Here is a 17,283-nt window from a genome sequence, read left to right as displayed (position 1 = left end):
ATTTCATTCCATTCCATTCCATTCCATTCCATTCCATTTCATTCCATTCCATTCCATTCGACTTGATTCCATTGCATTCCATTCCATTCCATTCCATTCCATACCACTCGGGTTGATTACATAACCTGCCATTCCATTCCATTCCATTCCATTCCATTCCATTCCATTCCATTCCATTCCATTTCATTCCATTCCATTCCTTTCGGGTTGATTTCATTCCATTCCATTCCATTCCATTCCATTCCATTCCATTCCATTCGGGTTGATTGCTTTCCATTCCATTCCATTCCATTCCATTCCATTCCATTCCATTCCATTCCATTCGGGTTGATTCCATTCCATTCCATTCCATTCAATTCCATTCCATTCCATTCTTTTCCTTTCGGGTTGATTCCATTCCATTCCATTCCATTCCATTCCATTCCATTCTTTTCCTTTCGGGTTGATTCCATTCCATTCCATTCCATTCCATTCCATTCCATTTCATTCCATTCCATTCCATTTGACTTGATTCCATTGCATTCCATTCCATTCCATTCCATTCCATACCACTTGGGTTGATTACATAACCTGCCATTCCTTTCCATTCCATTCCATTCCATTCCACTTCATTCCATTCCATTACTTTCGGCTTGATTTCATTCCATTCCATTCCATTCCATTCCATTCCATTCGGGTTGATTGCATTCCATTCCATTCCATTCCACTCAATTCCATTCCGGTTGATTCCATTCCATTCCATTCCATTCCATTCCATTCCATTCCATTCGGGTTGATTCCATTCCATTCCATTCCATTCCATTCCATTTAATTCTTTTCCTTTCGGGTTGATTCCATTCCTTTCCATTCCATTCCTTTCCATTCCATTTCATTCCATTCCATTCCATTCGAGTTGATTCCATTGCATTCCATTCCATTCCATTCCATTCCATTCCATTCCATTCCATACCACTCGGGTTGATTCAATAACCTGCCATTGCATTCCATTCCATTCCATTCCATTCCATTCCATTCCATTCCATTCCATTCCTTTCGTGTTGATTTCATTCCATTCCATTGCATTCCATTCCATTCCATTCCATTCCAATCCATTCGATTCCATTCCATTCCATTCCAGTTGATTCCATTCCATTCCATTTCATTCCATTGCATTCCATTCGGTTTTATTCCATTCCATTCCATTCCATTCGTGTTGATTGCATTGCATTCCATTCCATTCCATTCCATTCGGGTTGATTCTGTTCCATTCCATTCCATTCCATTCCATTCCATTCCATTCCATTACATTCCAGTTGATTCCATTCCATTCCATTCCACTACATTACATTCGGTTTGATTCCTTTCCATTCCATTCCATTCCATTCCATTCCATTCTTTTCCTTTCGGGTTGATTCCATTCCATTCCATTCCATTGCATTGCATTCCTTTCCATTCCATTCCATTCCATTCCATTCGGGTTTATTCCATTCCATTCCATTCCATTCCATTCCATTCCATTCCATTCCATTCCATTCCATTTGGGTTGATTCCATTCCATTCCATTCCATTCCATTCCATTCCATTCCATTCCATTTCATTCGGGTTGATTCCATTCCATTCCATTCCATTCCATTCCGTTTGATTCCATTCCATTCCATTCCATTCCATTCCATTCCATTCCATTATATTCCATACCATTCGGGTTGATTCCATTCTATGCCATTCCATTCTATTCCATTCCATTGCATTCCATTCCCTTCGGGTTGATTCCTTTCCATTCCATTCCATTCCATTCCATTCCATTCCATTCCATTTCATTCCATTCCATTCCATTCGGGTTGATTCCATTCCATTCCATTCCATTCCATTCCATTCCATACCACTCGGGTTGATTCCATAACCTGCCATTCCATTCCATTCCATTCCATTCCATTCCATTCCATTTCATTCCATTCCATTCCATTCGGGTTGATTTCATTCCATTCCATTCCATTCCATTCCATTCCATTCCATTCCATTCGGGTTGATTGCATTGCATTCCATTCCATTCCATTCCAATCCATTCGATTCCATTACATTCCATTCCAGTTGATTCCATTCCATTCCATTTCATTCCATTGCATTCCATTCGGTTTGATTCCATTCCATTCCATTCCATTCGTGTTGATTGCTTTCCATTCCATTCCATTCCCTTGCGTTGCATTCCATTCCATTCCATTCCATTCCATTGCATTCGGGTTGATTACATTCCATTCCATTCCATTCCATTCCATTCGGGTTGATTCTATTCCATACCATTCCATTCCATTCCAATCCATTCAATTCCATTCCATTCGGGTTGATTCCGTTCCATTCCAATCCATTCCGTTCCATTCCATTCCATTACATTCCATTGCATTCTGGCTGATTCCACTCTATTCCACTCCATTCCATTCTGTTCTGTTTGATTCTATTCCATTCCATTGCTTTCCATTCCATTTAACTCCATTCCGGTTGATTCCATTCCGTTCCATTTCATTCCATTCCATTCCATTCGGGTTGATTCCATTGCAGTCCATTCCATTCCATTCCATTCCATTCCAGTTGATTCCATTCCATTCCATTCCGGTTCATTCCATTACATTCCATTCCATTCCAATCAATTCCATTTCATTCCATTCCATTCCAGTGGATTCCATTCCATTCCATTCCATTCCATTCCATTCCATTCCATTCGGGTTGATTCCATTCCGTTCCTTTCCATTCCATTCCATTCCAATCTATTCCATTCCATTCCATTCCATTGCATTCACCTTGATTCCATTCCATTCCATTCCATTCGTTTCCATTCCATTCGGGTTGATTCTATTCCATTCCATTCCATTCCATTCCATTCCAATCCATTCCATTCCATTTCATTCGGGTTGATTCCATTCCATTCCATTCCATTCCATTCCATTCCATTCTGATTGATTCCATTCCATTCCATTCCATTCCATACCATTCGGGTTGATTCCATTCTATGCCATTCCATTCCATTCCATTCCATTCCATTCCATTCGGGTTGATTCCCTTCCATTCCATTCCATTCGCTTCCATTCCATTTCATTCCATTCCATTCCATTCGGGTTGATTCCATTCAATTCCATTCCATTCCATTCCATTCCATTCCATTCGGGTTGATTCCATTTCATTCCATTCCATTCCATTCCATTCCATTCCATTCCATTGCATTCCACTTCATTCCGTTCCATTCCATTCGACTTGATTCCATTGCATTCCATTCCATTCCATTCCACTCCATTCCATACCACTCTGGTTGATTACATAACCTGCCATTCCATTCCATTCCATTCCATTCCATTCCATTCCATTCCACTTCATTCCATTCCATTCCTTTCGGGTTGATTTCATTCCATTCCATTCCATTCCATTCCATTCCCTTCCATTCGGGTTGATTGCATTCCATTCCATTCCATTCCACTCCATTCCATTCCGGTTGATTCCATTCCATTCCATTCCATTCCATTCCATTCCATTCCATTCCATTCGGGTTGATTGCATTCCATTCCATTTCATTCCAATCCATTCGATTCCATTCCATTCCATTCCATTCCATTTGGGTTGATTCCATTCCATTCCATTCCATTCCATTCCAGTTGATTCCATTCCATTTCATTTCATTCCATTGCATTCCATTCCGTTTGATTCCATTCCATTCCATTCCATTCGTGTTGATTGCATTCCATTCCATTCCATCCCATTCCATTCAGGTTGATTCCGTTCCATTCCATTCCATTCCATTACATTCCAGTTCATTCCATTCCATTCCATTACATTACATTACATTCGGGTTGATTCCATTCCATTCCATTCCATTCTTTTCCTTTCGGGTTGATTCCATTCCATTCCATTCCATTGCATTCCATTCCTTTCCATTCCGTTCCATTCCATTCCATTCGGGTTTATTCCATTCCATTCCATTCCATTCCATTCCATTCCATTCCATTCCATTCCATTCCATTTGGGTTGATTCGATTCCATTCCATTCCATTCCATTCCATTCCATTCCATTCCATTCGTGTTGATTCCATTACATTCCATTCCATTTCATTCGGGTTGATTCCTTTCCATTCCATTCCATTCCATTCCGATGGATTCCATTCCATTCCATTCCATTCCATTCCATTCCATTCCATTCCATACCATTCGGGTTGATTCCATTCTATGCCATTCCATTCCATTCCATTGCATTCCATTGCATTCGGGTTGATTCCTTTCCATTCCATTCCATTCCATTCCATTCCATTCCATTCCATTCCATTCCATTTCATTCCATTCCATTCCATTCGGGTTGATTCCATTCCATTCCATTCCATTCCATACCACTGGGGTTGATTCAATAACCTGCCATTCCATTCCATTCCATTCCATTCCATTTCATTCCATTCCATTCCTTTCGGTTTGTTTTCATTCCATTCCATTCCATTCCATTCCATTCGGGTTGATTGCATTCCATTCCATTCCAATCCATTCGATTCCATTCCATTCCATTCCAGTTGATTCCATTCCATTCCATTTCATTCCATTGCATTCCTTTCGGTTTGATTCCATTCCATTCCATTCCATTCGTTTTGATTGCATTCCATTCCATTCCATTGCATTGCATTCGGGTTGATTCCGTTCCATTCCCTTCCATTCCATTCCATTCCATTACATTTCAGTTGATTCCATTCCATTCCATTCCATTCCATTCCATTACATTCGGGTTGATTCCATTCCATTCCATTCCATTCCGTTCCATTCAATTCCATTCCATTCCATTCCATTCCATTCCATTGCATTCGGGTTGATTCTATTCCATACCATTCCATTCCATTCCAATCCATTCAATTCCATTCCATTCGGGTTGATTCCGTTCCATTCCAATCCATTCCATTCCATTCCATTCCATTACATTCCATTGCATTCTGGTTGATTCCATTCTATTCCACTCCATTCCATTCTGTTCTGTTTGATTCTATTCCATTCCATTGCATTACATTCCATTTAACTCCATTCCGGTTGATTCCATTCCGTTCCGTTTCATTCCATTCCAGTTGATTCCATTCCATTCCATTCCATTCCTATCCAGTTGATTCCATTACATTCCATTGCATTCCAATCAATTCCATTTCATTTCATTCCATTCCATTCCAGTGGATTCCATTCCATTCCATTCCATTCCATTCCATTCCATTCCATTCCATTCGGTTTGATTCCATTCCATTCCATTCCATTCCATTCCATTCCATTCCATTCCATTCCACTCGGGTTGATTGCATTCCATTCCTTTCCATTCCATTCAATTCCAATCCATTCCATTCCATTCCATTGCATTCGCCTTGATGCCATTCCATTCCATTCCATTCCATTCCATTCCATTCCATTCCATTCGTGTTGATTCCATTCCATTCCATTCCAATCCATTCCATTCCATTTCATTCGGGTTGATTCCATTCCATTCCATTCCATTCCATACCATTCCGATTGATTCCATTCCTTTCCATTCCATTCCATACCATTCGGGTTGATTCCATTCTATGCCATTCCATTCCATTCCATTCCATTCGGGTTGATTCCATTCCATTCCATTCCATACCACTCGGGTTGATTCCATAACCTGCCATTCCATTCCATTCCATTCCATTTCATTCCATTCCATTCCATTCCATTCCATTCCATTTCATTCCATTCCATTCCATTCCATTCCATTCCATTTCATTCCATTCCATTCCATTCGACTTGATTCCATTCCATTCCATTCCATTCCATTCCATTCCATTCCATACCACTCGGGTTGATTTCATAACCTGCCATTCCTTTCCATTCCATTCCATTCCATTCCACTTCATTCCATTCCATTCCTTTCGGGTTGATTTCATTCCATTCCATTCCATTCCATTCCATTCCATTCCATTCCATTCCATTCCATTCCATTCGGTTTGATTGCATTCCATTCCATTCCATTCCACTCCATTCCATTCCGGTTGATTCCATTCCATTCCATTCCATTCCATTCCATTCCATTCCATTCCATTCCATTCCATTCGGGTTGATTCCATTCCATTCCATTCCATTCCATTCGGGTTGATTCCATTCCATTCCATTCCATTCCATTCCATTCCGATTGATTCCATTGCATTCCATTCCATTCCATTCCATTCCATTCCATACCATTCGGGTTGATTCCATTCTATTCCATTCCATTCCATTCCATTCCATTCCATTCCATTCGGGTTGATTCCTCTCCATTCCATTCCATTCCATTCCATTCCATTCCATTTCATTCCATTCCATTCCATTCGGGTTGATTGCATTCCATTCCATTCCATTCCATTCCATTCCATACCACTCGGGTTGATTCCATAACCTGCCATTCCATTCCATTCCATTCCATTCCATTCCATTCCATTTCTTTCCATTCCTTTCCTTTCGGGTTGATTTCATTCCATTCCAATCCATTCCTTTCCATTCCATTCGAGTTGATTCCGTTCCATTCCAATCCATTCCGTTCCATTCCATTCCATTACATTCCATTGCATTCTGGTTGATTCCACTCTATTCCACTCTATTCCATTCTGTTCTGTTTGATTCTATTCCATTCCATTGCATTCCATTCCATTTAACTCCATTCCGGTTGATTCCATTCCGTTCCATTTCATTCCATTCCATTCCATTCGGGTTGATTCCATTGCAGTCCATTCCATTCCATTCCATTCCATTCCAGTTGATTCCATTCCATTCCATTCCGGTTGATTCCATTACATTCCATTCCATTCCAATCAATCCCATTTCATTCCATTCCATTCCAGTGGATTCCATTCCATTCCATTCCATTCCATTCCATTCCATTCGGGTTGATTCCATTCCGTTCCTTTCCATTCCATTCCATTCCAATCTATTCCATTCCATTCCATTCCATTGCATTCGCCTTGATTCCATTCCATTCCATTCCATTCGTTTCCATTCCATTCGGGTTGATTCTATTCCATTCCATTCCATTCCATTCCATTCCAATCCATTCCATTCCATTTCTTTCGAGTTGATTCCATTCCATTCCATTCCATTCCATTCCATTCCATTCCATTCCATTCGGGTTGATTCCCTTCCATTCCATTCCATTCGCTTCCATTCCATTTCATTCCATTCCATTCCATTCGGGTTGATTCCATTCCATTCCATTCCATTCCATTCCATTCCATTCCATTCGGGTTGATTCCATTTCATTCCATTCCATTCCATTCCATTCCATTCTTTTCCTTTCGGGTTGATTCCATTCCATTCCATTCCATTCCATTCCATTCCATTCCACTTCATTCCATTCCATTCCATTCGACTTGATTCCATTGCATTCCATTCCATTCCATTCCACTCCATTCCATACCACTCTGGTTGATTACATAACCTGCCATTCCATTCCATTCCATTCCATTCCACTTCATTCCATTCCATTCCTTTCGGGTTGATTTCATTCCATTCCATTCCATTCCATTCCATTCCCTTCCATTCGGGTTGATTGCATTCCATTCCATTCCATTCCACTCCATTCCATTCCGGTTGATTCCATTCCATTCCATTCCATTCCATTCGGTTTGATTCCATTCCATTCCATTCCATTCCATTCCATTCTTTTCCTTTCGGGTTTATTCCATTCCATTCCATTCCATTCCATTCCATTTCATTCCATTCCATTCCATTCGAGTTGATTCCATTGCATTCCATTCAATTCCATTCCATTCCATTCCATACCATTCGGGTTGACTCCATTCTATGCCATTCAATTCCATTCCATTCCATTCCATTCCATTCCATTCCATTCCATTCGGGTTTAGTCCTTTCCATTCCATTCCATTCCATTCCATTCCATTCCATTCCATTCATTTCATTCCATTCCATTCCATTCGGGTTTATTCCATTCCATTCCATTCCATTTCATTCGATTACATACCACTCGGGTTGATTCCATAACCTGCCATTCCATTCCATTCAATTCCATTCCATTCCATTCCATTACATTACATTACATTACATTACATTTCATTCCATTCCAATCCTTTCGAGTTGATTTCATTCCATTCCATTCCATTCCATTCCATTCCATTCCATTCCATTCCATTCGGGTTGATTGCATTCCATTCTATTCCATTCCAATCCATTTGATTCCATTCCATTCCATTCCATTCCATTTGGGTTGATTCCATTCCATTCCATTCCATTCCATTCCAGTTGATTCCATTCCATTTCATTTCATTCCATTGCATTCCATTCCGTTTGATTCCATTCCATTCCATTCCATTCGTGTTGATTGCATTCCATTCCATTCCATTCCATTCCATTCAGGTTGATTCCGTTCCATTCCATTCCATTCCATTCCATTCCATTCCATTACATTCCAGTTGATTCCATTCCATTCCATTTCATTCCATTACATTCGGGTTGATTCCATTCCATTCCATTCCATTCGATTCCATTATTTTCCTTTCGGGTTGATTCCATTCCATTCCATTCCATTGCATTCCATTCCTTTCCATTCCGTTCCATTCCATTCCATTCGGGTTTATTCCATTCCATTCCATTCCATTCCATTCCATTCCATTCCATTCCGTTCCATTCCATTCCATTTGGGTTGATTCCATTCCATTCCATTCCATTCCATTCCATTCCATTCCATTCGTGTTGATTCCATTACATTCCATTCCATTTCATTCGGGTTGATTCCATTCCATTCCTTTCCATTCCATTCCGATTGATTCCATTCCATTCCATTCCATTCCATTCCATACCATTCGGGTTGATTCCATTCTATGCCATTCCATATCATTCCATTCCATTGCATTCCATTCCATTCGGGTTGATTCCTTTCCATTCCATTCCATTCCCTTCCATTCCATTCCATTCCATTCCATTCGGGTTGATTCCATTCCATTCCATTCCATTCCATTCCATTCCATTCCACTCGGGTTGATTCAATAACCTGCCATTCCATTCCATTCCATTCCATTCCATTCCATTCCATTTCATTCCATTCCATTCCTTTCGGGTTGATTTCATTCCATTCCATTCCATTCCATTCCATTCCATTCCATTCGGGTTGATTCCATTCCATTCCATTCCATTCCATTCCATTCCATTCTTTTCCTTTCGGGTTGATTCCATTCCATTCCATTCCATTCCATTCCATTCCATTCCATTCCATTTCATTCCATTCCATTCCATTCGAGTTGATTCCATTGCATTCCATTCCATTCCATTCCATTGCATTTCATTCCATTCCATTCCATACCACTCGGGTTGATTCCATAACCTGCCATTCCATTTCATTCCATTCCATTCCATTCCATTCCATTCCTTTCGTGTTGATTTCATTCCATTCCATTGCATTCCATTCCATTCCATTCCATTCGGGTTGATTGCATTCCATTCCATTCAAATCCATTCGATTCCATTCCATTCCATTCCAGTTGATTCCATTCCATTCCATTTCATTCCATTGCATTCCATTCGGTTTTATTCCATTCCATTCCATTCCATTCGTGTTGATTGCATTGCATTCCATTCCATTCCATTCCATTCCATTACATTACATTCCAGTTGATTCCATTACATTCCATTCCATTCCATTACACTCAGTTTGATTCCATTCCATTCCATTCCATTCCATTCCATTCCATTCTTTTTCTTTCAGGTTGATTCCATTCCATTCCATTCCATTCCATTCCATTCCATTCCATTCCTTTCCATTCCTTTCCATTCCATTCCATTCGGGTTTATTCCTTTCCATTCCATTCCATTCCATTCCATTCCATTCCATTTGGGTTGATTCCATTCCATTCCATTCCATTCCATTCCATTCCATTCCATTCCATTCCATTCGTGTTGATTCCATTCCATTCCATTCCATTCGGGTTGATTCCATTCCATTCCATTCCATTCCATTCCTATTGATTCCATTGCATTCCATTCCATTCCATTCCATTCCATTCCATACCATTCGGGTTGATTCCATTCTATTCCATTCCATTCCGTTCCATTCCATTCCATTCCATTCGGGTTGATTCCTTTCCATTCCATTCCATTCCATTCCATTCCATTCCATTCCATTCCATTTCATTCCATTCCATTCCATTCGGGTTGATTGCATTCCAATCCATTCCATTCCATTCCATTCCATACCACTCGGGTTGATTCCATAACCTGCCATTCCATTCCATTCCATTCCATTCCATTCCATTCCATTTCATTCCATTCCTTTCCTTTCGGGTTGATTTCATTCCATTCCAATCCATTCCATTCGGGTTGATTGCATTCCGTTTCCTTCCATTCCATTCCGATGCATTCGATTCCATTCCATTCCATTTCAGTTGATTCGATTCCATTCCATTTCATTCCATTGCATTCCGTTCGGTTTGATTCCATTCCATTCCATTCCATTCGTGTTGATTGCATTCCATTCCATTCCATTCCATTCCATTCCATTCCATTCCATTACATTACATTACATTACATTCCAGTTGATTCCATTCCATTCCATTCCATTCCATTCCATTCCATTCCATTCTGGTTGATTCCATTCCATTCCATTCCATTGCGTTGCATTCCATTCCATTCCATTCCATTCCATTGCATTCGGGTTGATTCCATTCCATTCCATTCCATTCGGGTTGATTCTATTCCATACCATTCCATTCCATTCCAATCCATTCAATTCCATTCCATTCGGGTTGATTCCGTTCCATTCCAATCCATTCCGTTCCATTCCATTCCATTACATTCGATTGCATTCTGGTTGATTCCACTCTATTCCACTCTATTCCATTCTGTTCTGTTTGATTCTATTCCATTCCATTGCATTCCATTCCATTTAACTCCATTCCGGTTGATTCCATTCCGTTCCATTTCATTCCATTCCATTCCATTCGGGTTGATTCCATTGCAGTCCATTCCATTCCATTCCATTCCATTCCAGTTGATTCCATTCCATTCCATTCCGGTTGATTCCATTACATTCCATTCCATTCCAATCAATTCCGTTTCATTCCATTCCATTCCAGTGGATTCCATTCCATTCCATTCCATTCCATTCCATTCCATTCCATTCCATTCGGGTTGATTCCATTCCGTTCCTTTCCATTCCATTCCATTCCAATCTATTCCATTCCATTCCATTCCATTGCATTCGCCTTGATTCCATTCCATTCCATTCCATTCGTTTCCGTTCCATTCGGGTTGATTCTATTCCATTCCATTCCATTCCATTCCATTCCATTCCAATCCATTCCATTCCATTTCTTTCGAGTTGATTCCATTCCATTCCATTCCATTCCATTCCATTCCATTCTGATTGATTCCATTCCATTCCATTCCATTCCATTCTGATTGATTCCATTCCATTCCATTCCATTCCATACCATTCGGGTTGATTCCATTCTATGCCATTCCATTCCATTCCATTCCATTCCATTCCATTCGGGTTGTTTCCCTTCCATTCCATTCCATTCGCTTCCATTCCATTTCATTCCATTCCATTCCATTCGGGTTGATTCCATTCCATTCCATTCCATTCCATTCCATTCCATTCCATTCGGGTTGATTCCATTTCATTCCATTCCATTCCATTCCATTCCATTCTTTTCCTTTCGGGTTGATTCCATTCCATTCCATTCCATTCCATTCCATTCCATTGCATTCCACTTCATTCCATTCCATTCCATTCGACTTGATTCCATTGCATTCCATTCCATTCCATTCCACTCCATTCCATACCACTCTGGTTGATTACATAACCTGCCATTCCATTCCATTCCATTCCACTTCATTCCATTCCATTCCTTTCGGGTTGATTTCATTCCATTCCATTCCATTCCATTCCATTCCATTCCCTTCCATTCGGGTTGATTGCATTCCATTCCATTCCATTCCACTCCATTCCATTCCGGTTGATTCCATTCCATTCCATTCCATTCCATTCGGGTTGATTCCATTCCATTCCATTCCATTCCATTCCATTCCATTATTTCCTTTCGGGTTTATTCCATTCCATTCCATTCCATTCCATTCCATTTCATTCCATTCCATTCCATTTCATTCCATTCCATTCCATTCGAGTTGAATCCATTGCATTCCATTCAATTCCATTCCATTCCATTCCATACCATTCGGGTTGACTCCATTCTATGCCATTCCATTCCATTCCATTCCATTCCATTCCATTCCATTCGGGTTTAGTCCTTTCCATTCCATTCCATTCCATTCCATTCCATTCCATTTCATTCCATTCCATTCCATTCGGGTTTATTCCATTCCATTCCATTCCATTTCATTCGATTACATACCACTCGGGTTGATTCCATAACCTGCCATTCCATTCCATTCAATTCCATTCCATTCCATTCCATTCCATTCCATTCCATTCCATTCCATACTATTCGGGTTGATTCCATTCTATGCCATTCCATTCCATTCCATTCCACTGCATTCCATGCCATTCGGGTTGATTCCTTTCCATTCCATTCCATTCCATTCCATTCCATTCCATTCCATTCCATTCCATTCGGGTTGATTCCATTCCATTCCATTCCATTCCATTCCATTCCATTCCATACCACTCGGGTTGATTCAATAACCTGCCATTCCATTCCATTCCATTCCATTCCATTCCATTCCATTCCATTTCATTCCATTCCATTCCTTTCGGGTTGATTTCATTCCATTCCATTCCATTCCATTCCATTCCATTCCATTCGGGTTGATTGCATTCCATTCCATTCCAATCCATTCGATTCCATTCCATTCCATTCCAGTTGATTCCATTCCATTCCATTTCATTCCATTGCATTCCTTTCGGTTTGATTCCATTCCATTCCATTCCATTCGTGTTGATTGCATTCCATTCCATTCCATTGCATTGCATTCGGGTTGATTCCGTTCCATTCCCTTCCATTCCATTCCATTCCATTACATTTCAGTTGATTCCATTCCATTCCATTCCATTCCATTCCATTCCATTCCATTCGGGTAGATTCCATTCCATTCCATTCCATTCCGTTCCATTCAATTCCATTCCATTCCATTCCATTCCATTCCATTCCATTCCATTCCATTGCATTCGGGTTGATTCTATTCCATACCATTCCATTCCTTTCCAATCCATTCAAATCCTTTCCATTCGGGTTGATTCCGTTCCATTCCAATCCATTCCGTTCCATTCCATTCCATTACATTCCATTGCATTCTGGTTGATTCCATTCTATTCCACTCCATTCCATTCTGTTCTGTTTGATTCTATTCCATTCCATTGCATTCCATTCCATTTAACTCCATTCCGGTTGATTCCATTCCGTTCCGTTTCATTCCATTCCAGTTGATTCCATTCCATTCCATTCCATTCCATTCCTATCCAGTTGATTCCATTACATTCCATTGCATTCCAATCAATTCCATTTCATTTCATTCCATTCCATTCCAGTGGATTCCATTCCATTCCATTCCATTCCATTCCATTCCATTCCATTCCATTCGGTTTGATTCCATTCCATTCCATTCCATTCCATTCCATTCCACTCGGGTTGATTGCATTCCATTCCTTTCCATTCCAATCAATTCCAATCCATTCCATTCCATTCCATTCCATTGCATTCGCCTTGATGCCATTCCATTCCATTCCATTCCATTCCATTCCATTCGTGTTGATTCCATTCCATTCCATTCCAATCCATTCCATTCCATTTCATTCGGGTTGATTCCATTCCATTCCAGTCCATTCCATTCCATTCCATTCCATTCCGATTGATTCCATTCCATTCCATTCCATTCCATACCATTCGGGTTGATTCCATTCTATGCCATTCCATTCCATTCCATTCCATTCCATTCCATTCCATTCCAATCCATTCCATTCCTTACCACTCGGGTTGATTCCATAACCTGCCATTCCATTCCATTCCATTCCATTTCATTCCATTCCATTCCATTCCATTCCATTTCATTCCATTCCATTCCATTCCATTCCATTCCATTTCATTCCATTCCATTCCATTCGACTTGATTCCATTCCATTGCATTCCATTCCATTCCATTCCATTCCATTCCATACCACTCGGGTTGATTACATAACCTGCCATTCCTTTCCATTCCATTCCATTCCATTCCATTCCATTCGGGTTGATTCTATTCCATACCATTCCATTCCATTCCAATCCATTCAGTTCCATTCCATTCGGGTTGATTCCGTTCCATTCCAATCCATTCCGTTCCATTCCATTCCATTACATTCCATTGCATTCTGGTTGATTCCATTCTATTCCACTCCATTCCATTCTGTTCTGTTTGATTCTATTCCATTCCATTGCATTCCATTCCATTTAACTCCATTCCGGTTGATTCCATTCCGTTCCATTTCATTCCATTCCATTCCATTCGGGTTGATTCCATTGCAGTCCCTTCCATTCCATTCCATTCCATTCCAGTTGATTCCATTCCATTCCATTCCATTCCGGTTGATACCATTACATTCCATTCCAGTCCAATCGATTCCATTTCATTCCATTCCATTCCATTCCAGTGGATTCCATTCCATTCCATTCCAGTGGATTCCATTCCATTCCATTCCATTCCATTCGGGTTGATTCCATTCCGTTCCTTTCCATTCCATTCCATTCCAATCTATTCCATTCCATTCCATTCCATTGCATTCGCCTTGATTCCATTCCATTCCATTCCATTCGTTTCCATTCCATTCGGGTTGATTCTATTCCATTCCATTCCATTCCATTCCATTCCAATCCATTCCATTCCATTTCATTCGGGTTGATTGCATTCCATTCCATTCCATTCCATTGCATTCCATTCCGATTGATTCCATTCCATTCCATTCCATTCCATACCATTCGGGTTGATTCCATTCTATGCCATTCCATTCCATTCCATTCCATTCCATTCCATTCCATTCCATTCGGGTTGATTCCTTTCCATTCCATTCCATTCGCTTCCATTACATTTCATTCCATTCCATTCCATTCGGGTTGATTCCATTCCATTCCATTCCAGTCCATTCCATACCACTCGGGTTGATTCCATAACCTGCCATTCCATTCCATTCCATTCCATTTCATTCCATTCCATTCCATTCCATTCCATTCCATTTCATTCCATTCCATTCCATTCCATTCCATTCCATTTCATTCCATTCCATTCCATTGGGGTTGATTCCATTCCATTCCATTCCATTCCATTCCATTCCTTTCGGGTTGATTGCATTCCATTCCATTCCATTCAAGTCCATTCGATTCCATTCCATTCCATTTCAGTTGATTCCATTCCATTCCATTTCATTCCATTGCATTCCATTCGTGTTGATTCCATTCCATTCCATTCCATTCCATTCCTGTTGATTGAATTCCATTCCATTCCATTCCATTCCATTACATTACATTACATTACATTCCAGTTGATTCCATTCCATTCCATTACATTCCATTCCATTCCATTCCATTCCATTCGGGTTGATTCCATTCCATTCCATTCCATTCCGTTCCATTCCATTCCATTCCATTACATTCCATTGCATTCGTGTTGATTTCATTCCATTCCATTCCATTCCATTCCATTTCATTCCATTCCATTCGACTTGATTCCATTGCATTCCATTCCATTCCATTCCATTCCATTCCATTCCATAGCACTCGGGTTGATTACATAACCTGCCATTCCATTCCATTCCATTCCATTCCATTCCATTTCATTCCATTCCATTCCTTTCGGGTTGATTTCATTCCATTCCATTCCATTCCATTCCATTCCATTCCATTCCATTCCATTCCATTCGGGTTGATTGCTTTCCATTCCATTCCATTCCATTCCATTCCATTCCATTCGGGTTGATTCCATTCCATTCCATTCCATTCCATTCTTTTCCTTTCGGGTTGATTCCTTTTGATTCCATTCCATTCCATTCCATTCCATTCCATTCCATTCCATTCCATTTCATTCCATTCCATTCCATTCGATTTGATTCCATTGCATTCCATTCCATTCCATTCCATTACATTACATTCCAGTTGATTCCATTCCATTCCATTCCATTCCATTCCATTCCATTACATTCTGGTTGATTCCATTCCATTGCGTTGCATTCCATTCCATTCCATTTCATTCCGTTGTATTCAGGTTGATTCCATTCCATTCCATTCCATTCCATTCCATTCCGGTTGATTCTATTCCATACCATTCCATTCCATTCCAATCCATTCAATTCCATTCCATTCGGGTTGATTCCGTTCCATTCCAATCCATTCCGTTCCATTCCATTCCATTACATTCCATTGCATTCTGGTTGATTCCATTCTATTCCACTCCATTCCATTCTGTTCTGTTTGATTCTATTCCATTCCATTGCATTCCATTCCATTTAACTCCATTCCGGTTGATTCCATTCCGTTCCATTTCATTCCATTCCATTCCATTCGGGTTGATTCCATTGCAGTCCATTCCATTCCATTCCAGTTGATTCCATTCCATTCCATTCCATTCCGGTTGATTCCATTACATTCCATTCCAATCCAATCGATTCCATTTCATTCCATTCCATTCCAGTGGATTCCATTCCATTCCAATCCATTCCATTCCATTCCATTCCATTCCATTCCATTCGGGTTGATTCCATTCCGTTCCTTTCCATTCCATTCCATTCCAATCTATTCCATTCCATTCCATTCCATTGCATTCGCCTTGATTCCATTCCATTCCATTCCATTCGTTTCCATTCCATTCGGGTTGATTCTATTCCATTCCATTCCATTCCATTCCATTCAAATCCATTCCATTCCATTTCATTCGGGTTGATTCCATTCCATTCCATTCCATTCCATTGCATTCCATTCCGATTGATTCCATTCCATTCCATTCCATTCCATACCATTCGGGTTGATTCCATTCTATGCCATTCCATTCCATTCCATTCCATTCCATTCGGGTTGATTCCTTTCCATTCCATTCCATTCGCTTCCATTCCATTTCATTCCATTCCTTTGCATTCGGGTTGATTCCATTCCATTCCATTCCATTCCAGTCCATTCCATACCACTCGGGTTGATTCCATAACCTGCCATTCCATTCCATTCCATTCCATTTCATTCCATTCCATTCCATTCCATTCCATTTCATTCCATTCCATTCCATTGGGGTTGATTCCATTCCATTCCATTCCATTCCATTCCATTCCTTTCGGGTTGATTGCATTCCATTCCATTCCATTCCAGTCCATTCGATTGCATTCCATTCCATTTC

This window comes from Pan paniscus, chromosome 6, assembly GCF_029289425.2.
Source record: "Pan paniscus chromosome 6, NHGRI_mPanPan1-v2.0_pri, whole genome shotgun sequence".
In the NCBI taxonomy this organism is placed as follows: Eukaryota; Metazoa; Chordata; class Mammalia; order Primates; family Hominidae; genus Pan; species Pan paniscus.
Note: the sequence above shows the minus strand (reverse complement) of the source record.